The sequence below is a fragment of the Felis catus genome, chromosome A3 (assembly GCF_018350175.1).
Source record: "Felis catus isolate Fca126 chromosome A3, F.catus_Fca126_mat1.0, whole genome shotgun sequence".
Lineage (NCBI taxonomy): Eukaryota > Metazoa > Chordata > Mammalia > Carnivora > Felidae > Felis > Felis catus.
The window spans coordinates 55,021,269-55,045,050 of record NC_058370.1 but is presented as its reverse complement, the minus strand read 5'-3'; the positions used below and the strand labels follow the sequence as shown (position 1 = coordinate 55,045,050).

At 46.1% G+C, this 23,782-nt stretch overlaps 1 protein-coding gene across 2 annotated transcripts in view; it reads right to left on the bottom strand.

The window, feature by feature from the left end:
• Window positions 1–19,577, bottom strand: part of FHL2 (four and a half LIM domains 2) — a 66,822-nt gene extending 47,245 nt beyond the window's left edge. The window contains exon 1 of one of the 2 annotated variants that reach the window (XM_019826957.3): window positions 19,437–19,577. The gene's annotated coding sequence lies outside the window, so the exon portion shown is untranslated. The remainder of the gene's footprint in view (window positions 1–19,436) is intronic. The other variant, XM_045053984.1, reaches the window with a different exon arrangement.
• Between the last annotated feature and the right edge of the window lie 4,205 nt (window positions 19,578–23,782).

The window sequence follows — 23,782 nt, the reverse complement described above, 5'->3', positions numbered from 1 at the left end:
ACGGATGAAGAGATAAGCAAAATGCACACACTGGGATATTACTCAGCCTTAAAAGGAAAGGAAATTGGGTCACATGCTACAACGTGGATGAACCTTGAGGGCATTAAGCTATATGAAAGAAGCGAGTCACAACAGACAAATAAGTGAATAATTTCACTTACATGAGGTTCCTAGAGTCTTTGAATCCATAGAGAAAAAAAAATAGAATGGTTGGTGCCAGGGCTGGGAGCAGGTGGAAGAGGGAATGGGCAGTTATCGTTTAATGGGTACAAGGTTTCAGTTTTACAAGATGAACATGTTCTGGAGGTCTGTGGCACAACAGTGTGAATACACTTAACATTACTGAATTGGACACTTAAAAATGGTTAAGATGAGGGGCACTTGGGTGGCTCAGTTGGTTAAGCATCTGCCTCTTGATTTTGGCGTGGGTCATGATCTCCTGGGTCGGGAGATTGAGCCCCTCATCGGGCTCTGTGCTGATGGCGTGGAGCTTGCTTGGCATTCTCTCTCTCCGCCCCCCCTCCCTTTGCCACTCCCCTCCCCCGCTCTGTTTCTCTCTCAAAATAAATAAATAAACGTTTAAAAAATGGTTGAGATGGTAAAAAAATGATGTAGAAAAAAGTGACGGGAACGCAAGAAATACACTTACATCCGTGATGGTTAACTTTATGTGTCAGGTTGACTGGGTCATAGGGGTTACCCAGAGAGTTAGGTGATCAAAGATCATTTTGGGTATTTTTATGCGGGTGTTTTTGGATGAGATTGACACGTGATTCAGTAGACCGACTGAGTAAGGCAGAATTGCCATCCCTAATGGTCCACAGAACAGAGAGACTGACTCCTGCAGAGTAAGAGAGAATATTTTCTGCCCTATTACCTTCAAGCTAGGACATCAGGGTTTTGTTTTTGTTTTTGTTTTTGTGTTTTGTTGTTGTTGTTGTTTTCTGCTTTGGGACTCAAACTGAAACATTGGCTCCCCTAAGTGTTTAGCTTGCCTACTCACCCTGCAGATCTTGGGACTTCTCAGTCTCCATAATCTGGTTCGGTTTCTCTGGAGGACCCCGACTGGTGCAGGGTCTCAGGAAGGCTTCCTAGAATGGATGTCAACAGACCTGAGCTGTGACGGCAACTCAGCTGCACAGCACGAATGGGACACAGAGGCCCCTGTGACGTGACAAGGTCTGTGTCAAGGCTTGGTGCACAGTTCAGCATTACTAGAGCCAGGGATGAGGCTGAGAGGAGGTGAGGCCAGCCCACGGAGAGCCTCATGTGCTATGCTGAGGAACTTTGTCCTACAGGTCAGCACTTCCCACCCAGGTCTGCAGACAGTGGTGTGTAGGAAGTGCCTCCCACAAGACACACACAAGCAAGCACTCAGGTTAAGGTCAGATTGGGCTAATAATTCCTTGGCTGAACTAGTGAACAGGTTTCTTTACTGCAGGACTTTTCAGAGCCTTTCATGAGTTGGTGTGCAGCGTGAATCTTCAGGAGACTATGCTGTATTTTAACACAGACTCCCTCCCCCTGTCTAGTTCTGATACCTATTAAGATGGGGAAGAAAACCAGTTTTCACAGAGTGCTCCTAAGAGATTAGAAGTCTTTGAAAGAGTTTAAGTAGTAGGCTGACCTGGCCAGTTCTTTGACTTTGGTAGATAAATGTGGCTGAAGTATAGAAATCTACCAAGGGCTCATTTAGGAGGTGTAAGGAGATATTGTCAGCATTCTGCCTAGATCCCGTTGGGTTCCTGTGGGTCCCTTTTATTGCCTTTGGGCTACTGAGGCTCTGTTACTCCTCCTGGGGTGTCCTTCGCAAAAACTGACTGGCATAGGAATGTGAAAGCCCACCTCCCTTCCTCAGGCCGGGTCAAACCCAAGGCATGGTCTACACCCAAGAGCGTCTATGCGGGATCAGGCTGAAGCTGGCACTTGACCTGAAACCATGTCCTTCTGTACCTTCTTCCCCTTCCCTATCCCATTTCTCCGCTTCTTCCCAGACCCTACTGCTGGGAAAGCCAACCCAGGACAGCAGGCTGCTGTGCTGGTACTGTGAAAAGAAGGCAGGGAGGTAGTAGTAAGAATGGGGAAAGAGTATGAGTTTCAAGAATTTTTTAAAGATGTCAAATCAGTAGAAATTGGCATAGATGACTGGATACTGAGGATGAGTCTAAGACAATTTCAACCTTCTGACTTGGGTAACTGTAAGCTACCACCATCATCAGGAAAATAGAAAGACGAGTTTGATGAATTCACTTTTGACCTACCGAGACTGAAGCACTTTGGGGATGGCCATACAAAGAGCTTGTTCAAACCTGTCTGAACCTGAGATTCAAGGGAGAAGGTTAGAACTGGAGAGATGGACGTAAGGGCCATAAACCAAATGGTAATTTAAAACAAACAAACAAACAAACAAACACAGTAGAATAAGTCTCCCAAGAAGGATGGTGGATTGTGGGGAGTGGGTCACAGATCAAGTTCCCACAACCTCTAAGGTTTAAGGGACAGGCAGGGAAGAAGTCCACAAAGACTGAGAAAGGTGGGGTGGGGGGTCCGGGGAGACAGCGGTTAGGCTGACCACTAAAGTATTTCTAGGAATAGTGCCAGTAGTGTTGAATAAACTAGGGGCTGCTGGGAGTTCCCTGGACGAGGCAATATGGAGGCTGTTGGTTGACTTTTGACATCCATTGCAGTGAAGTGACAGCAAAGCCAAGTTGAGTCAGGTTGAGTCAATGGCGATTGAGGATGTGGAGATGTCAGTCTAAGAAGTCTGATGAGACTAAAGGAAACAACGTAGAGGGGTTTCACAGATGAGAAAACCGAGGCACAAAGGCTAACTAATGTGCCACAAATCCGAGTTAATGGTGTGGGCAGCATTCAGATCAAGAGAGTGTTTGACCCGGGTCCTGCTGGATCCTTTCGCTTCCCTCATACTGCTTCCTGAGCAAGCCATTTGGCTGTTACCAGTTTCTGAACACCCACTGTGTCTCCTTAAAGTCTCTCCTTCTCAACTAGCAAAAGAAATAAACTCCCAAAAGTGCAAAGGCAAAGCCTCTCCACTGTCCCCTTTCTCTCTGTGTGCTCCCTCCTGCTTCACCCTTTGACAAAAATGGGCAGAAATTTTCCAAGATCAAGAAGCATAAAATCCGATTTTTCTTTCCCTGTCAGAAGAAGGAAACTTTCCACTCTTCTTAGAAAATTTCCACTCTCTTTTTAAAGAAGAGAAGAATACCATGTCTCCCTGGAGCTACTCTAGCAGTTAGCAACTAAGCTAAATGCTGCTTACTGTATAGCTTTTTAATTACTCAGTAACCTGTCGCTTATAATTTTCTGTGATTCAACAGTAGTTGAAGGAATGTCATATTACATACCTTGTCCCTAAGGTTATACTGGCATATATTTGTTGCACGTAAAAACAAATGCACAATGATTTTTTATTCTACTCATTTAAGTTAAATAAATCCAAACAATTCACCTATTTCTCCTATTCTCCAACCCCCACCTCTGACAACCAGCAATCTGTATAGATATGTATATACATATGTATATATGTATTTACATATGTATATATGTATTTACATATGTATATATGTATTTACATATGTATATATGTATGTATATACATATATATGTATACATATGTATATATATGTATATGTGTATATATGTATACATATGTATATATGTATACATATGTATATATGTATATATGTATACATGTATATACATATATGTATATATACATGTATATATGTGTATATGTATGTATATATGTACATATATGTATACATGTACATACATATATGTATATGTATACATGTGTATATACATATGTATATATGTATATATGTAATATGTATATATGTATATACATATATGTATATGTATACATGTATATACATATGTATACATATATATGTATATATGTATATATGTATACATATGTGTATATATATGTATATATGTATATATGTATATATGTATATATATGTATATATAAGAGAGATCATATGGTATTTGTCTTTCTCCACCTGACTTATTTCACGTAGTATAATGCGCTCAATGTCCATCCATGTTGCAAATGGCAAGATTTCCTTCTTTTACATGGCTGAGTAATATTCCACTGTATCTGTATACCATATTTGTTTTATCCATTCATACATCAGTGGACAATTAGGTTATTTCCATGTCTTGGCTACTATAAATAATCCTGCAGTAAGCATGGGTGTGCATATATGTTTTCCAATTAGTGTTTTCGTTTGCTTTGGATAAATACCCAGAAGTAGAATTGCTGGATCATATGGAAGTTTTATTTTTAATTTTTTGAGGAAACTTCCTACTGTTTCCCATAGTGGCCACACCAGTTTGCATTCCCACCAACAGTGCATGGGGGTTCCCTTTTCTCCACATCCTCACCAACACTTCTTATCTTTTTGATCATAGCCATTCTCATAGGTGTGAGGTGATATCTCGTGGTTTTGCTTTTCATTTCCCTGATACTTAGTGATGGTGAGCATCTTCTCATGTGTAAAAGACTCAGTTTCGACCCCGGGAGGGAGAAAATACCTTGCAAGTTTGGGATGTTGTCCTGTGGATAAAACATATGCATGGAACCAGCATTCAATATGCGGTGCTTTGTCACCATTGGCCAAAATACGTAGATTTAGGGGTGAGAATAAGGGTGTCACCTCTTGTGATTAGAATGTCTGAAGGGTGGCAGAATAGGCCACTCAAAATATCCCACTTGGGCATAAGGATTATTTTAAGCTAAAAGCACTTGAAAAACAGCAGGTGCAAGAAGAATGGTCTCCACTGTTTTCTTCCTGAAAGCAAGAGATGTACTCCCATGTGAAAGATGTCCTCCCTGTGCCGGGAGGGAAAAAAACATTCTCATCAGCAGATGGGGAGCTGAGGCAGAAAAAAATCTATTCGAAGAGACCTTGTTAAAATACCTCTTATCTTTCTTCAGGTTCCCCATCTATTCTGTTACTTTGCCACAATTGCCTCTCTTTGTACAACCTGGCATAGAAACATATGCCCAGCATCCCTGTTGGGTCTTCATTGTCCTGTGGAGGCTCCCACATACATGTAAGAATCTGTGTGCTTCTCTCCTGTTAATCTTTTTATGTCAGTTTAAGTCTCGGACGCAGCTGGAGACCCTACCAAGGTAGAGATAAAGTTTGGCGGGAGCCGCCATCTTGATTCCTGCTAAGGGACAAGAGTCCCTCTGCTTTTGTGCCCAAAAGTCCGCTCAGTGAACAAGTGTGAAGAAAATAGTTTTGACTTTGCAAACCCTTTTTGTTGTTCGTTTGTTTTTGCAAACCCTTTGAAAGGGATGCAGGGAGCAGGAACCACACATTGAGAACCACCGAACCAAGCCACTGCATGTTGGGCAGTTATTATGTTTTGTAATAGAGGTGGGGGTGGCATAATTTCAATCATCCAAGTGGATGGTGGAGATTTATAGGCAGCATGTGTAGCTCGTGTCTCACATCTGTTCTTAGTTCTGACTCTGCAAATGGCCGTGGAAGGCTGCTCAACGTTCATGGAGACAGTGCTGGGCTGAATGAGCTGACCTTCCTGAATCCTTGGCCTAGTGTGATGCTGTGATTGCCTGACAGCTGAGCACCAGAGTGAGCTTTCTGGACCATAGGGATACACCCCCCCCCCCCCCGACAGAAACCACTCATTTTCTTCCAACTGAAAATAAACCATAGAGACCCATGGGCTAAACAACACCAACAAGAACCAAGAGAGCACTGTGATCAGATGATCAGGTAGGTCCGAGTTGGCAAGTATCAAGAAAATTGGGTCCATAAACCTAGATACCATTGTGTGTTCATTTTGGGTAGGATAGTACAGGGAGCTGTGTCAGCTCTGCACTTGCCACGTTTATGAGTATAACCGTGGCTGAGGTTGTGCTGCTGAGCAGTGTGCTGTGTCTTGTTTGAGGACTCCTCTCTCAAAACAAAAATAAAATAAAACAAAATAGAACAAAATAAAATAAAATAAAATAAAATAAAATAAAATAAAATAAACAAGGGGCGCCTGGGTGGCTCATTCAGTTGAGTGTCTGACTCTTGATTTTGTCTCAGCTCATGATCCCAGGGTCGTGGGATGGAGCCCCGTGTCCGGCTCTGTGCAGAGCGCGGAGCCTGCTTCAGATTCTCTCTGCCCCTCTCCCCTGTGCGTGTGCACATGCTCTCTCTCAAAAATAAAAAATAAAATAAAATAAACGAAAACAGAAGGACTCATCTCTCTATGAAGTGTATTTATACACATAGCCCCGGGTCAGGTTCCAGAAGAGCATGTCTTGTCTTCTGAGAGAGATGCCACCAATTCCCCTGAATTACTTTGCTAGGATTATAGGAACAAAATGTCACGTGTCAGGGAATGGGGGGCATAAACCACGCAAGCTTATTGTCTCAGTTCTAGAGGCTGCGAGTCCAGGATCAAAGAGCTGGCAGGGTGGGGCCTTTCTGAGAGCTCTGAGGGAGGGTCTGTCCCTTGCCTCTCACCTGACTTCTGATGCTTTGCTGGCAAGCTTTGGCCTTCCTTGGTTTGTGGGCACATCGCCTTAATTTCTGCCTTTGTGCTCACATGGCATTCTCTGTGTGTGTTTGTGTGTCCCAGTGTGTCCTTTTTTCTTTTTTTATAAGGACACCAGTCATATTCGATAAGGCCCCTCCCCCCCACCAACTTATCTAATCATACTTGCAACAAACGTATTCCCAAACAAGGTCGCATTCTAAGGTACAGCGAGTTAGGACTTTGACACAGGGATTCTGGAGGGACACAATTCAACTGATGACACCTCTACTAATAAGAGGAGCAAATTGCTCACCACTAATAGTGGCAAGAGGGAGAATCGGAGGGACTTGGGTAGAAAGGGGGATGGCCAAGGAAGAGCTAGGCGGCAAGGTTTGGGAGAAAAGGGAAAATGCATGTGTCTCCCAGAGATGCCAAGACACTCAGCTGCAGGAGTTGTATCCACATCCAGGAACGGGGCCATTGAAGTTGTGCAGAGCCCGCGGTGGCCCAGTGGCCCGGTGGCCCTGTGTTATGTGTAGGTCAGACCCACGGGAGGGCTGTGGATTCTGGTTACACTGCATGCCGTCTGGGCTCTATTGACGAACAAGGCTCTCAGGTGGGAATAAAGTGAATATAGTCCCTGCCTCAGAGCTGCTAGCTTGTTACCAGCTTGGAACAATGGCCAGCTTCACGTGGAGTGCCTGGGACAGAGTCCTCATAAATTTGATTCGGTGCTTGTGATCTGGGGCTTCATGGCGGTGTTTCGCTCTCCTTGAGGTTATCGGCCAGGGCTTCAGGAGGAGGAGGCCAGCAGCCCGCAAGCCTGGTCACTGGATGCTAGGTGTCGGACGAGAGTGTTCACAACGAGTTCACGGAAAGCGAATGCTTCTGAGCAGCAAGATGAATCCGGTCCTCGTTCTACGGATACGGGCACTGTTAAATCAAGGCGTATCTACCACTGGGAAGCATGGCTCTGTGCTGGCCTCATAAATCGCAGTCCCTGCCATCAGGGACTCAACGTGCTAGGATCCAATTTTCCAGATTTGTTTCTTTGATTGAATGGAAAATACATTTCTATTTCCTCACCACACTATTTTTATATTTGGACCAGAGTTCAGTACTCAATCTTCTTGTTCCCCTCGGCCCTCCGCCTCTCCCGGAGTCCTGTAGTTGAGTGAGGGTCGGCCAGAGGACCTGCTCCGGTGCAGAGAGGCAGTGAAGGGTTGTCTTTCCTAGTACGCATGCAGGTCCTCGAACCCCGGGCTGGCCCAGCAGCGATCCAGGCCGCGATGAGGATCGAAAAGGAAAGGTGATCATAAGAAATAGCTGTTTTGGCTTCCTGTCGTGTCATTATGCTCCTACTTGTGACTTGGTTGCCTTCTTACTTTGGATTTTTCAGATGCTCGTGTCCTTGAGGAGGAGAACAGGAGTTTTGTGTACTATCCCTGATTCCTGGCTTTCCCAAGCTGGTGGCCAGATGAGTTTGGGGATGGGCGTCAGGTATGGACCTGTGCACGGGGACTGCCCGGGGCCCGGAGGAGATGGATGGCGGGTGCTTCTCAGATAAGATAAAGCCAGGGAGGAAGTAAAACTGTCACGGGAACAATGAGTCACCTACCAGGACAAGCATGGTTTGTTTGTGTGTGTGTGTGTGTGTGTGTGTGTGTGTGTGTTTTAATTTATAGTTTCCTCATGTTTGATTTACTTTTTTTTTTAATTACCACATTGTAACTCTAGATGAGACATGAAGCGACAGACTGAACCATAAGCCACTTAAAAACATCAGGACTCTTAAAATAAATTTTCTGCCAATTTTTTTTTTTTGTCCTGCCAGATGTGACTTATCTTTGACAACCTAATGACCTAGTAGCCTTGTACAAATATAATTATCTGCATTTTAGAGGAGAAGAGCTTGTGGTACAAAGAGAGGAAGTACTTGCTTCAGACCTCAGATGCCTCCACCCCGTTTTTGTAGCCGGAAGGCTGTTTATGCGACACCCTGCCCCCTCTGGTGGAAAGGTGTCTGCTCCCTCGTTGGCAGTGTAATGGCCACACCTTTTTAAAAAAAATTTTTTTTTAATGTTTATTTATTTCTGAGACAGAGAGAGACAGAGCATGAGTGGGGGGAGGGGCAGAGAGAGAGGGAGACACAGAATCCGAAGCAGGCTCCAGGCTCTGAGTTGTCCACACAGAGCCCGACGCGGGGCTCGAATTCACGAACCGCAAGATTATGACCTGAGCTGAAGTCGGTCGCTCAACGACTGAGCCACCCAGGCGCCCAATGGACACATCTTTTTATCCTTGGAGCAGCCTTTTCCTAGTGGACGCAAGGTTTTCCCATCTGCATTTGTCAAAGTGCTCCGAGCTCTTGGCAACAGACTGTTCTTTACTCCCATAAGGAAGAGAAAAGAGAAAACATTTCCAGCTTTCTGAAAGGCAACATGCTTTCTGTCTTGGCCACTTACCATCATCCCCAGCCCCACCCGAAAAGATCACCATTCATTTGGGATGTACAAAAGCAATTGCGTCTACATTACCTTAACCAAGAGACAGAGTTCCATAATTCAAGTCAAAAGTAACCGAAAACAATGAAAAACACATGGTAAAGAATGGAAACAGCATGTCTGTTAAAATACCTTTGCAGTTTGCTTTATCTCTCCTTCCAGACATCCTCCCTAGGGTGGCTCCCTTCTTCTCTCCCCCAACATCCCCGCGTCCCCCTTTCCCTAGCCAGCAGTCATGAAAAGCAGCCTTTGATGTGGGGGTAACCGCTTAACCACCTACCCCCACCCCTTCTGCCAAATTGCAGGGATCGGCTGGAAGCCCAGCGCTTGCTGCAGAGACTCTGAAACAACGCAGAAGGGGCCAGGGCCTCAGGCTGTGATTTGTTTTACATTTTCTGTGGTACAGAAGGGAGGTGAATTAGGGGGTGCCTGGGTGGCTCAGTCGGTTGAGCGTCCGACTTCGGCTCAGGTCGTGATCTCGCGGTCTGTGAGTTCGAGCCCCGCGTCGGTCTCTGTGCTGACATCTCGGAGCGTGGAGCCTGCTTCTGATTCTGTGTCTCCTGTCTCTGCCCCTCCCATGCTCATGCTCTGCCTCTCTCTCTCTCTCTGTCTCTCAGTAATAAATAAACATTAAAAAAAAAAAGGAGGTGAGTTAGAATACACTGCACAATCTGCGCTTGCACACTTAGACACAGAGAGGGTTCGGGTAACAGATGCTCCAGAAGTGTAGACTTCCTGACCACTAGCCACGTTGTTGTTGTTGTTTTTTTTAAGCTTCTCAGAGATTTCTACTCACATGTCCCTTCCACTCTTTGGTGAAGACACTGGCTTCTGTTGTCATTTTTTTTTTTTTCACAAAGACTCCCATTTGTACAAACGATCAGGGAGGAAACCATTTCACTGGTTTCCTAGCCTCAAGGATCAAGTAGCCACCTGCAGAGGGAAGGACGGCTGAGAAGTGTGTATGAGGAAGCAAGGTGCCCCCGCCACTGTTAGGGTCCAGGAGAAAGGAGAAAGGGAATCTGCAAATTCGGTTACAGCAGTGAATCTCCAACACTTTGACAGCAACCCGCCCTAGGAAGTGCATTTTTAAAGTCACAACCACATCACCTAACCCCACACGCCGCCCTGAAAAAACACTGTCACGAAATAATTCTTCTCCTTACGATGCAAGATGCATTCTGTTCCTTTTTATTCTTTTTTAAAAAAATCTGGTCAACATTATGTTATTTTTAGAAATATGCAGGTCTCAATCTGGTAAACAAATGTTATGGCTCACGGTGAAATTATGAAATGGTCCCTTTGTTTGAACAACTCCATTGAGGGCAGGTGCAGGCAAGGGAGAGTTTCTTGTGAACTCATGGTTCCCACATGACCTTGTGGAATGACGGGGAAGAGGAAAAGCACCTAAAGGGAAATCAAGCTGTGAGTTGGGGTCTGCAGCTCTCAAACGTCAATCATCTCCTGGAGAAAGACACACACGTGATTCTAACTTGGTGGCCTGTATCCTAGCATCTTAAAAGAAATCCTGCTTCTGGGTTTCTTATCTTCCTGGTGAAAGTAATAAAAATGTCTGTGGTTTCAGGAAATTTACGAGCATCAAATAACCCCTCTACAGGGTCGTTAAGTTTCCAGCAAAGGAACCGCACGGCGGGGGACCTTGGTGCATATGAATGAAGCCTGGGGCTCAGGGACTGCATTTGCCAGTTACACCTGTTGACCTGACTTACCTATTAAAAGCGCTCTCTTTCCATTTCGGAGTGCCCCAGTTTGCATCATAAATTCTATGGTCACGCTAACATGGATAATTAAGGAAGTACGTCTATAGCACACGAACTATATTATTATTATTGCTTGGTCACAAAAACATATAGACCATGTGTTTATTCGCCCCTGCTTTCTAACCTGTGAATACTTTAAGGCAAGTGTTGGAATAATGCAAATAGGTACCCGCTTCTAAAATTCAAGGTCATGGTAGTCATGGAGACAGAAGCCTCCTGCAGTCTTTGCCCCAGCTCCGCCTACCTGGAGGCACTGAGCCCTTTTCACTGTGACAGCTCCTGAGCCGTCCTCAAGTGGAAGGGGGGAGTATGTGTATATTTAGGGACAGCCCTGTGCCACTCAAGGTGAGTTCGGGATGTAGTTCAACTGCCACAGATTTGGGAGTCAAGGGCTTGCCGAGCCGTGGCCACCCCATCTTCCCCGAACTGCAGTCCGTTCCCAGCTTCTGCTCTCCCCCCCGCAATCCCACTTCTTCTGCGTCCACATAAGGCTTCTGCCTTATTTCCTACTCCCTGGTGGAGGAGGGCTCTGTCCAGACCCTGGGAGGTTGAAACCATCATGGCCACCAGCCCCACGTGGAGGCCTGCCACCACCTCGTGTGGCTGACACATGGTCTCACTGGCCCAGTCCCTTTGTTCCTGGTGCATCAGACTGCTCCACAGCTTGTTGACTTTCCCAAGGTCCTTGTGGTTGAGACCTGGGCCACCTCCCTGTCCCAGGTCACCTGAATCCCTGGGCTGTGTGTGCCTCACCGGAGCACCCTGAGCTAGGTTGCCCCAGCTTGTCCCAGAACCTCTGGGGTGTCAATGGGTTCTTCCTGGTTTGCTGCCTTACCAAAGGGCATCCTGGCTCCAGCCCACCCTGGACTGCCCGGACCCCTCACTCCCGTGGGGGAGCTCGGACTGTCTCCAAGCAAGGCTTTCGTTTCCTGTTGGCAACCACTTTTATCAAATGTCTGTGGTTTCTTGAGAGTCAGTAGTTATGTTTGAGGATGAGGCAAGACTGGTTATCTTTAAGACAAAATGTCTGTTGGAGTTAACCGTGTTTGGCATCCCATATTACAGGGGAGCAGGGTGGAAAGGGGCAACACTTTCTGTTTACCGTCATATACAAAACTCAACTCTGGGATCCAAGCTTTCCGTTTTCCCTTCGTTACAGCAAAGGAAAAAAGAGTTACTAAACACCAAAGGGCTTGCTGTGTAATACAGCAGTGTAGTGGTCAAGAAATTGGCTGAGACTCAAATCCCAGGTCTTTCTCTTCGCAACTGGCAGGCAGAATAATGGCTTCTCAAAGCCATCCACGTCCTCGTGTCCAGAATTTACGAAGGGATTTTGCAGATGCGATTGTGCGAAAGGTTTTGAGATGAAGAAATTATCCTGGATTATCCAACTGGGCCCCGTGTAATCATAAGGGTCCTTATAAGGGGAAGAGGAAGCAGGAGAGTCAGAATCAAGAGAGACTGAAGATGTTACGTTTTTGGCTTTGAAGGTGGAGAAAAGGGCCATGAGGCAAAGAAGGCAGGCAGCCTCTAGAAGCCGGAAGAGGCACAGGAACAGATTCTCCCCCAGAGCCTCCAGAAGGAGCCCAGCCCTGCAGAAACCCTGATTTTAGCCCGCGGAGACCCTGTCAGACTCCTGACCTCCAGAACTGTGAGATCCTCAATTTGTGTTGCTTTCAGACAATAAACGTAGGGTAATTTGTCACGGCAGCAATAAGAAACGCATACGGCAGCTACGTCTGCTCAGCCAAGGTACCTCCTCGGATTTCTGTCTGTTTCTTCACCTTCACACACGCGCCTGCACCACGTGGCTGTTGTGAAGACAGGACAACATGGAGCCAGTCAAATGCACAGTCTGCTCCCTGGCACATGGTGGGCGGTCACTTAATGATTGCCTTACTGCCTTGTTCAAGCCTTACAAGGACTTGCCTGCCGGGAGTTGTTGCTGTCATCCCCATTTTATGAAGTGGGGTTCTGGGAAGTTGAAACCTTGCCTGAGCACCTTGTAAGTGTCAGAGCTAAAATCCGAGCTCTCTTCAGTGCCGTTTTCCTCCCTTCACAAAACGCAGGTGTACCGGGAGTTTTTAGTGCAAACGAAATATACGAAAATGGGTCGTTGGAGCCTCCACCTTTCAACAACACACTTATGTAGCACCTACTGTGCCCCATTTACGGTTGCAGGTGATGGGGATACCTCAGGGAACACAACCAAGACTCTCTGCTTTAATTGGAGCTTACATATTATTACGGCAGAGACAGATGCCAATACACGTGTCCCTTTGTGGGTGTATATGTGTGTGAGATGATAAGAGCTTTGGAAAAAAAAAAAAGAAAGAAATCGGGGTAAGAAGTAAATCAGGGCAGGGAGCTGGAGAGTGACAGAGAGTGTAATTTCAGATAGTATGTTCAGGGGTGGTGCTTAGATGTGGTGGGAAGGAGATGTGTGGTTTTCTGGAAGGAGAGCCTGATCGATCAGTGGCACCAGCAAGTGCAAAGGTCCGGGGGCCGGGTAACTATCTGGCACAGTTGGGGAAAGGCAGTGTGACTGGAGCATCCTTGACGGAGGGGAATAGGGAGGAGGTGAGGTCAGCTGGACCATGTCATGCTCTGTAGGTTACATAGCATTAAGATTTTATTTTGATTTGGGAAGCCACTGGAGGGTTTATGAGCAGGCGAGAGACACGGTCTGATTTAAGTTGCAATTAAGATAACAAATTTTGAGGGGCACCTGGGTGGCTCAGTTGGTTAAGCGCCTGACTTCGGCTCAGGTCACGATCTGGCAGTCTGTGAGTTCGAGCCCCGAGTCGGGCTCTGTGCTAACAGCTCGGAGCCTGGAGCCTGCTTTGGATTCTGTGTCTGCTTCTCTCTCTGCCCCTCCCCCTGTCTCTCTGTGCCCTGTCTGTCTCATCAAAAATAAATAAAATATAAAAAAAAAATTAAAAAAAAAAGCTAACAAATTTTGAAAAGAGACTTGTGGTTCAGGTGAGCTCATGTTGGCCTCTGGGGCTGCCTTAGCTGTTCCTGCCTGAGGCTGGCAGAGGTTTGAAGAGGCTTCCCAGGAACTGGTGAAGTGTTGTGTATAAAAGTAGAAACAGCCCCCGGTGGGGTTCCAGGATCCTGCCGGAGCGAATTCACAGCCAGACCCGAGGATTGGCTACTGCAGCTTCTTAATAATGAAGCCGAAGGGTTTATCAACTCTGTCCAAATTTCATTATTTCAGTGATTGTTGAACATGTCACTGTGAGTTTCCAAACCTTCTGACTTAGTGAGAATTCTATTTTAATTAGAAGATCCTCAGTCTGCCATTCTTGCTGCCGTCTGAGTTTCTCCATCGGAGAGTATGTTAGACATGGCATTGGGTCGTGAATATTTCTCCCCTCACTCGGATGATTGCCCATGCTGGTTAATTCCAGCGACAACACATTTGCAGCTGCTCATTGGATCTTTGCATTTTCAATTTGCAGGAGTAGACAGAGGGGTGCCTCAAAGGAGTGTGGGCACTTTCAAAACCGCTTGGCTTTCTTTGCATTGCGTACACGTTATTCTGTTTTCTCGGCACCTAACTGATGGGAAAGTCTCGTTGACGTAGGGACCGGAAGGGCATAATCTTTGGTTCATCATTCTGTGTAGTTAGAGGCGGGGTTGTGAAATAAGGAGACTGTTCTTTCTCACCTGCTTTTTTGCTTACTGAATTATGTTTAAAGAGAGCAAAATTGTTGTTGTTTCCTGAAAAATTAATTGATTTTGAACAAAGTTGGAGAGATTTTGACGAAGGAACTTCATGTCTAGAATTTATACAGCATCTCCAATCCTCGTTCCCTTCCTTCAACAGCTCCCCCCCCCGACACTTACACATACACATACATCACACCACACACTTAAACACTCACTTTAAATTCCATCTAAAGAGGCATTATTATGATCATTAATTATGTCTTTGTGCTGTGTATCAAGGATGGAAAAGAAATCTCAAACCTCTCTCCAGGCCAGTATTACAGAAGGGAAACGTACTAGCCAACAAAGAAAACTTCTGGCTCCTTCCTACACATCTTAACACTTCTTACCCCTGAATTAAACACAATTTAGTCCAGCAAATATTTTTTAGGCAGCTGCTGTGTACAAGGCACTGTGCTAGCTTTCAGGAGTATGGCTAAGAAGAGTAACACTCTTCCCATGCTCTTGAGAAGGTGCTGAAAATGAAGGAAGAATGTAAAAAAGAAAAATAAAGGGTAAGTGGAAAGCCCTCACTCATTTTTTAAGGCGAGGTTCTTTCTCCATCGTGGAGACTTTTCCAGCAATCTCTGGTCGGATTCCTGTCAGCCCTGGCCCCCGTACTGCCTGGGTTCAACTCCCAGCTTCCCCACCTACTGGCTCTGAGCACCTTACTTCTCAGCCCCTGGCTGTCCTCATCTACACGCTGGGAAGCCAGGAGGGCTCCTCACAGAGCTGCTGTGCGGATCACACGAGCATGTGTGTGTGTGTGTGTGTGTGTGTGTGTCACACACGGTGGCTCTCACAACAGTGACCGCGAGACAAACACTCACTCCCAGTCAGCTACTGTCACCTGTCTAACCCAGAGCTTCATTCTGTTTTAAGTTTGGAATTCAAATTGGTCCCAGTTCAGATTCTTTACAGAGAGGTTTCTTTTTCTTTTTTTCACTTTTTGACTTTGGGGAGCCAGGATACCTCTTCGTTTTTAGAAGTCTTTAGGTTTTGGTTTTTAGAAGGGTTCAGAGAGAAGAAAAAGCAAGGATTGTCCCTAAACCATTGTCCCTAAACTACCCCTCCCTGCCCAACACACACACATTTCGCTCATCTTTTACCTGTAGGACCACCCTTCACTCTGTGGGCAAATCCCATTTATTTCCATCTCCATACTGTTCACATTCTTCCCCACCTGTCTCTGCCTTTTATAATTCCTTACTTCCTCTAGGCCCCATACCTCTGTCAGTATAAACTTTACCGCATATATCCTTCCTGCAGGAATATTGCCCACCATTTCAGCTAGTGCATATGCCTTTCAAACCACACTATTCATTGCATATGACCTTAAGATTGCTCTTTTGTGATTCAAATGCCAACCAGACTACCAACCTGGAAGCCAGACCAGTTTAAACTTGGTTGCACCTTCTGCAGTGGATAGCACTGTTCTAAGTCAGTTTCCTTGTCTAAAAACCAGGACTAATATGCTTAATTGACTGAGCCACCCAGGCGCCCCGGGCATACTCTACTCTTGAGCAGTTGCACTGTTGATCATTTTCATTATTATATACATGTTGTCACATTGCTCTTTGTGCCTTTGTATTATCCATTTTGTCTTACTATGAGGGAAATGAATTAGAGAGAAGTAGAATAATCAACATCACATATTTTGTGTGTTTTTGTGCTCATGCTAAACCGTGGACTGACATTTTGCAATTAGTCTAGATTTATCAGACAAAACAGCCCAGACAGAAAGCACTCTGGTGGCTTTTACTTAACATGAAAATAGTCAGTTCCTCCTGCCTCTTCAGATACCCTTACCAGCTTCATGCTGACTAGACACTCCCAGGAAGGGAAAGAAGGCTCACTTCCTAAAAACCAAAATGAAATTCTTGCACTTTCCCCTTAAAATCTAATTATACATATCTTCCTTATTAAAATTTTTTTTTAATTTTTTTAACGTTTATTTATTTTTGAGACAGAGAGAGACAGAGCATGAACGGGGGAGGGGCAGAGAGAGAGGGAGACACAGAATCGGAAACAGGCTCCAGGCTCCGAGCTGTCAGCACAGAGCCCGACGCGGGGTTCGAACTCACGGACCGCGAGATCACGACTTGAGCTGAAGTCGGCTGCTTAACCGACTGAGCCACCCAGCGCCCCTTAAAAATTTTTTTAATGTTTATTTATTTTTGAGAGATAGAGAGAAACAGAATGTGAGGGGTGAAGAGGCAGAGAGAGAGGGAGGCACAGAATCTGAAGCAGGTTCCAGGCTCTGAGCTGTCAGCACCGAGCCCAAAGCGGGGCTCAAACTCACGAACCACAAGATCAGGGCCTGAACCGAAGTCAGCACTTAACCAACTGAGCCACCTAGGTGCCTCCAGATTATACTTTAAAATTAGTTATATTCTGATAAAAATTGCTTATCTAAAGCTCAGTTTATGGGTTTTTTTACTACCCATCATTATTATTCCCAGCTATTATGGGTATGTTAATATTCTGGCTAAATGAAAGAAGTCACAACATCATGTAAAGATCACCAATTTTCAAAGAATTAAAGTTTGAATACATGGTAAAAGGACATCAATCATAAATTGAACAAAAGGTAGATTAGCAAATAATCTGAATATATATATATATTTCTTAATTATAATTTATATTTCCCTGTGTAATTTGTTTTCAGATCCATTTTAAATATATCAATCTGGATAACATAGTGAGAATTTTTTTTTTCCCTCTTTTGTAAAGCTAGTATTAAGTTAATGGCTGGTCTTAAAATCAAGGACCTCTTAGAATCAAGAAATTAAGATAAAAATGAATGTGCTAAGACTACACATAAGTTTTCATTTTCTTCTCTCTGCTGGTCTGTATTTTCAAGGGTGAGCATGTGCACAGTAAGAAAAAACAAAAGAAAACATAAACACTGTGAATATAATCTCTTCACCTCTTTGTTTAGTGTTGTTAAAAGCAAAACAACAGGCCCCAAAATGGAGTCACTTATGCTAAACTCCACGTCACCAAACTGAGACTTAAAATTAGTTACGATACCGGCCCCTTCCAAAAATGGAATTGTAGACCAGTCGATCAGGAATCCCTTAAGCAGCAATAGTTAGGTCATCTGCTGGATTGACGCCTGCCATTCCCTAAACGAAAGTAGCCTTGCAATAACCAGTCTCCTCCCCCCCCCCCAAGTGTAACTTCCTTGTTCCTGCTCCCTTCTGTCTAGAGAAGCCTTCCATTTTGCATAACTCCTCAGAGCTCCTTTTTACCTGCAGGATGGGATACTGCCCAGTTCATGAATCGTTGAATAAAACAATATGATCTTTACAATTTACTCAGTTGAATTTTGTTTTTTTGACAGTGGGGAGAGGACGATTTAAACTCAGTTTCTTGGCCACCTATTTTAAATATGAAACCCTTTAGACACCAGTAGATAGTTTGTAGGTCCCTGTGTTAAGGGCTTATCAGATTACAGAGAGAATATGACATGGGCTAGCCTCAGGGATCTGGAACCAATGGAGAATTCTGGAAGCATTCAATGGGATGATGAAATTTAATAGTGCAAAATGTGTTCAAAGGCAGGCAAGACTGAGTGAGAAGTTGGGGAATATGTTTAGGGGAAACTGAGCAACTCTTCATGGAAGTTATATATTGAAATATTTTCTTTTTTTTAATTAAAATTTTTTTAAAAATTTATTTATTGAGAGAGAGAGAGACAAAGAGAGAGAAAGAGAGAGAGAATGAGGAAATCCCAAGCAGGCTCTATGCTGTCAGCATGGAGCTGACTCAGGGCTTGGTCCCACAAACTGTGAGATCATGTCCTTAGCTGAGATCAAGAGTCAGACGCCTAACCAACCCAGGCAGCCTAGAAATATTTTCTCAATATTGGAAAAAAGCACCCCAAATGTAATCGTCTGAGTTGGTTGATTAGTTGGCTATGTCATTAAAAACAAAAACTCTTGTCAGATTAGCTAGATCTCAAAATGTAATCGGTTTTCTTACAACACGCCTTGTTATAAACCTAGCAGTAAAAAATTCAAATAACATTTCTCAAGAAACAAATAAAACAACAAGAGACCTATACAGAGCAAGTACGTGATAAGACAACATCAGCTGATAACCAAGTGTTAACACTGTCTTTGGACCTCGAAGTATTTAAAAAAAAAAAAAAAACTGGTCTGACAATATATTTTTTTTAGATTGGCCCTGATACGGTGCCTTGCAAAGATTATGACTCTAGGACATTTGTATGTATGCTGCCTATCTTCATAATATGTCATTCCATCAGCATTAACATCATTGTGCAACCGGCCCAGCATTACTCAGTCCTGCGCATTTGCTCATATCCTGCTCTAGAAATTAGTAAAATATTAATGCGGTTCCTTCAAGCACACAACAGCTATCTGGACTTCTGAGCCATCAGCCATAATAAGTCACCTTGCATAAACATACTTTCCAAGGGTAATCAGACTCGTCAATCATTTGCATCCTCACCCCAGGCCATCCGAAAATTCTGTCAGGGAGAAAAATCTCCCGGGCACTGTAGTTTTCCCCCTCCAGTGTTTATCTTATAATTGTTTTCTTTTTCTTTTTCCTCTTAAGAAAAAGCTTTCTGGTGTTCCAAACTCAGTGTAATTCCTGATTTGCACTCAGAGAGGGGAAGATGAACAAAGGGTTCTCTCCAAGTTCTTTATATTCCCGGAGGCACCTGCTGCAGATCTGGGGAGGGCAGGTTCTGTTCTCTCCCCATAGCAGGAGCTGGCTGCTGGTGGGAGCCAGCTGCCGGTGCCACCTGGGTCTGTGCTTGGGGTCCGAAAGTCCACAGTGCTGGAGAGCTCCCTCCAAGGGCACAAAGGCTGCACGGCTGGCATCTAAGCCTGTGCAGACATGGGAAAGGAAGGGTGGCAAGGGAGAGGAGGAAACTTACCTGTCCTGTCTTCTGCCCTCCAGCCCGACCAAAGGGGACCACGGCAGCACAGGGCCAACGACCCTGTTGGATTGCCCCAACCGTGTATGCAGCTGCTGGCCAGGTGCCGCCTCTTGTCAGCAGGGCTATAAATAAGGCACTGTCCAGAGCTCAGGAGATAAGAACCCAACCCCTTGCTCCCGCAAGCCTTTTAAGGTATCCAAATTAAAGGAGCCTCAGCCCCCAGATGGGAAGGGGCTGCTGGCTCCCCATTTGGCCTGCCCGCCTCAAGGACATCCCAGGCTCTGCATATGTTCCAGCAATTCAAAGAGCACTGGAAGGGGGAAGCCACTGGGCTGGGAAGGGATCTCACTTTGTCTGACAACCGGCAGAGCCTCTGGGCAGGCTGCCCGAGGCTCCATTGCTGGGAGCCCCTCAGATTAGGGGGCTCGCCTGGACCACACAGTGCCTCTGTAGGGTGGTGTGGATTTTTATCACCGCCTCTTGGAAGGAGCATACTGACCATCTCCCCTGGCTTCAGGGGCATTCGTTTGGGTGAAAGAGATTCTAGCAAGACCAAGGGATCGGCTTAACACTGGGCATGTGGGAAGCTAGAAGAGGAGTGCATTTACAGAAGCCCTCTCTCCCCAGCCTCCCCGCTCATGCATGGTTGGGAGGGATGCTTGGGCTGCCAATCCTTTTCTTTATAGAGTTATTATAGAGATTTTTAGAACCATAGGCTAGAAGAGGAGAAAGAAGACAGACTGGGGATGCAACAGTTCCTGAGTCACCCCTGAATTTCTTCTTTCCGGAAGGTGTTTCATCCATGGCGAGGGGTGGGGAGAAGGACAGCCGGGGTCGGCTATTTGGCAACCGCCGTCCGCGTTACCACCGCAGTGGCTCCACGTCTGGGAGTTTATCCCGAGGAAAGAATCGTGGATGTGGATGGGGATACAGCTGCAGGGACATTTCTTGCAGCTCTTTGAATAACTGGGGAAAGTTGGAAAGAGCCAGAATGACTAACAACAGAGACTTAAGGTTAAACGAGGAATAGTATAGCTATAAGGGGAACGCTGCAACCTTTAGAAATGTCATAGAAGAGTACTTAATAGCATAGCAACAATATTATGATATACTCGTAGTAAAAATGCAGGTCACTTTAAGGGAAGGTTGCTGGGTGTATGTGCAAAAAGTTGCTCCACACGCATACTCTGGAAGAAACGTGTGCCTAATGTGGCAATGTGGCTATGGCTGGATGATGGGATTACGGCTGATGTCGTTTTCTTCTTTGGCTTAACGTCATCTCTAAATTGCTCGCGGTGATCTTGTGTTACTTTTATCACAGGAACATTCATTTCTTTTTTTTTTTTAATTTTTTTTCAACGTTTATTTATTTTTGGGACAGAGAGAGACAGAGCATGAACGGGGGAGGGACAGAGAGAGAGGGAGACACAGAATCGGAAACAGGCTCCAGGCTCTGAGCCATCAGCCCAGAGCCCGACGCGGGGCTCGAACTCCCGGACCGCGAGATCGTGACCTGGCTGAAGTCGGACGCTTAACCGACTGCGCCACCCAGGCGCCCCAACAGGAACATTCATTTCATTTGAAACCCAAGTGTCTGAAAATCAGAAAAGAGCTTTCTGTGTTTCTGCATTAATGGACCCGACTTGATTTTAGGATTACAGAATTCCTTGGGGTCTCCCCAGTATTTGGAAAAACCTGTGTTGGAGTCAGTGGCCTTTTTTTTTTAAATACCGATACGAACAATATGATGTAGAATGCCAATAGAGTCCCTGAGTGCCCCTGTCAGGGCGAAGGTGAGTCAAGAAGAGAGAGAGGAGAAAACAACCACAGCCACACAAAAGAAAGTAAAGTATGCACAAAGAGAAAGAGGAATCTGAAAATAAGAAAGCTTATGTAATAGGGGGTGATAGAAAACACCCATCTGCCCTTTATCTGACCTAACCTGTCCCCATCTATGCTCTGACTGGGACATAATAAAGGCTCTCTGTGCCTTTTATTCGAAGAATGTGTCCTCCTCAAGGCATTTGAGGGGGGATTGTTGGGATGGAGGCTCATTGTTGGGATGAGCGCTGGCTGTTGTATATGAGCCAATTTGACAATAAATTATATTAAAAAAAAAAAACATGCATGTCCTGAAGACGCCTTCTTTCTTTTTTTTTAAAACTTTTTTTTTTTTTAATTTTTTTTTTTTCCAACGTTTATTTATTTTTGGGACAGAGAGAGACAGAGCATGAACGGGGGAGGGGCAGAGAGAGAGGGAGACACAGAATCGGAAACAGGCTCCAGGCTCCGAGCCATCAGCCCAGAGCCCGACGCGGGGCTCGAACTCCCGGACCGCGAGATCGTGACCTGGCTGAAGTCGGACGCTTAACCGACTGCGCCACCCAGGCGCCCCATGAAGACGCCTTCTTTTTTGATTGTATTGGACTTAAGGAATGACCTCCACCTTGACTGTGTGGAGGGAGCACGTGTCACTGATACGTGTAATTGGAAGAGGGGCTCCCCTCCCCCTGGGCTCCCAGGGCTGGAGGTACAGCAGGGCCCTAACACTCTAATGTCGGCTCTTCTGGCTGCAGGCACTAGACTGGGGTCCCTCTATGGATAGGACCTGGTCTACAGCCCACAGTGGGTGGTGTCAAAGCTTTCGCGTCGCGTTGCTGTTACAGGAATAGGCTCTCTCTCAGACACCACCGAGTGACAGAGCCTGGAATCTGAAGCTGAGCGACGCTCAGGACTGTTCTTTGGAACTTGGGGTGTCAAAGATCTTCTTGGATGGCCCCGTCTGTGTTAGCTCTAGCCACCTTCCTCAGGTTTCAGCCGGCTTACTCACGGGCATGTGCCCTGCAGATATCTGATGAGAAGGGAGACTCTGGCCTCAGGTCAGGCCCTGCGGGTCGGGGCACAGTGTCCCTCCACAAGGGAAGAGATTAGTGCAGGGGAGGGTGAAGGGGGCTCCTCTTGGAGGAAGTTGGGCTGAAGCCAGGCACTGGAGCCTTCGTGACAGGCAGCCTATCAGGGCTGCTGTACGGGCTCACCAGCCTGTGGGGCTCTGGCCTGAACTCCAGGAACAGCTGTTGGAAGCATCCCAGTGTGCCGTTCTCCCTCCTCCATGCTGACTCATTCCCGCCCCTTCACAGGGGCATACTGCACGCACACAGTCTTGGGGTGGGTGGCACCTGACACATTGTGCCTGCTGACAGTCACCCCGGAGCAGACATATGTGGGAGGGAACAGCATCTGCCTTCGGGGGCTGCGTCCCAGGATCTGAGCGGCGGTCCGGGACAATCGGATGTGGATGTGGCTCTTGCTTCTCTTCCACAGTAATGACAGAAAAGGCTGACAGGTGTTTCTCGGTCCCATTTCCCAAATCCCAGAGACCAAAGCCAAAGGACATATAGGTCTGGAACAAACACTGAAAAAATTTACTTTTTAATATTTATTTATTTTTGAGAGAGAGGCGGAGTGCGAGCAGGGGAGGGACAGAGACAGAAGGAGACACAGAATCTGAAGCCGGCTCGGATGACGCCGCGGGGCTCGAACCCATGAGCCATGAGGTCATGACCGGAGCTGAAGTCGGATGCTTAACCGACTGAGCCACCCAGGCGCCCCTGGAACATTTTGATTTGATTCAGCAAATATGCCTTGAGTTGCCGCCCAGGAACCAGAAACTGGTAGGCTCAGGATGGCAGGAAGATAGAGACCCCTCCAGAAGATGTGCGAGCCCTAGAAGTGTGCTCCTGGCCATCTCTGCTCCCGGGGCCCATGCTCACAAGGCCTTCGCCCATGGGGCTCATGACATCTCATTCACTCATCAGGACTCTTCACTTTTTGTGAAATAAATATTCACTGAGGATGTTCCATGTTCCAAGCACTTGGCTAGATCCGGGAGCCTCAACTCTGAACACATAGAAGACCCTTACCTCGAGGAGCTTAGAGTCTGTCTATCAGGGGTTGTACTCACACAGCCCGTGAGCCTGAGCCTCTCACCTTAAACCCGGACCATCTTTCTCTCGTGGTCACTGTAGACGCCATTGACTGTTGCTGCCCCATACTCACCCCTGTCACCAATGCTCCTTGCTGTGGTTGGGTTGGGCAGGCTTAACCTTTCCGTGAAGCTGCTTCTGCTGCTTCTGGAAGCTACCAGAGCTGAGTTTTATAAGTGGGATAGGATGCCTCCCTCAGCCACCTGAGTGGGGCACCAGGCCCTCTGCTGTGGATCTGGGAGCCAGAAACGTGTGCCTTTCATCCGTCTCCAGGGCCAGGGTGGCCTCCTAGCCTGCTTGCTGCCGGGACGGCCTTTTCCTCCTCACCCTCCCTGAGATGGGAAGGCCCAGGGAGCATAT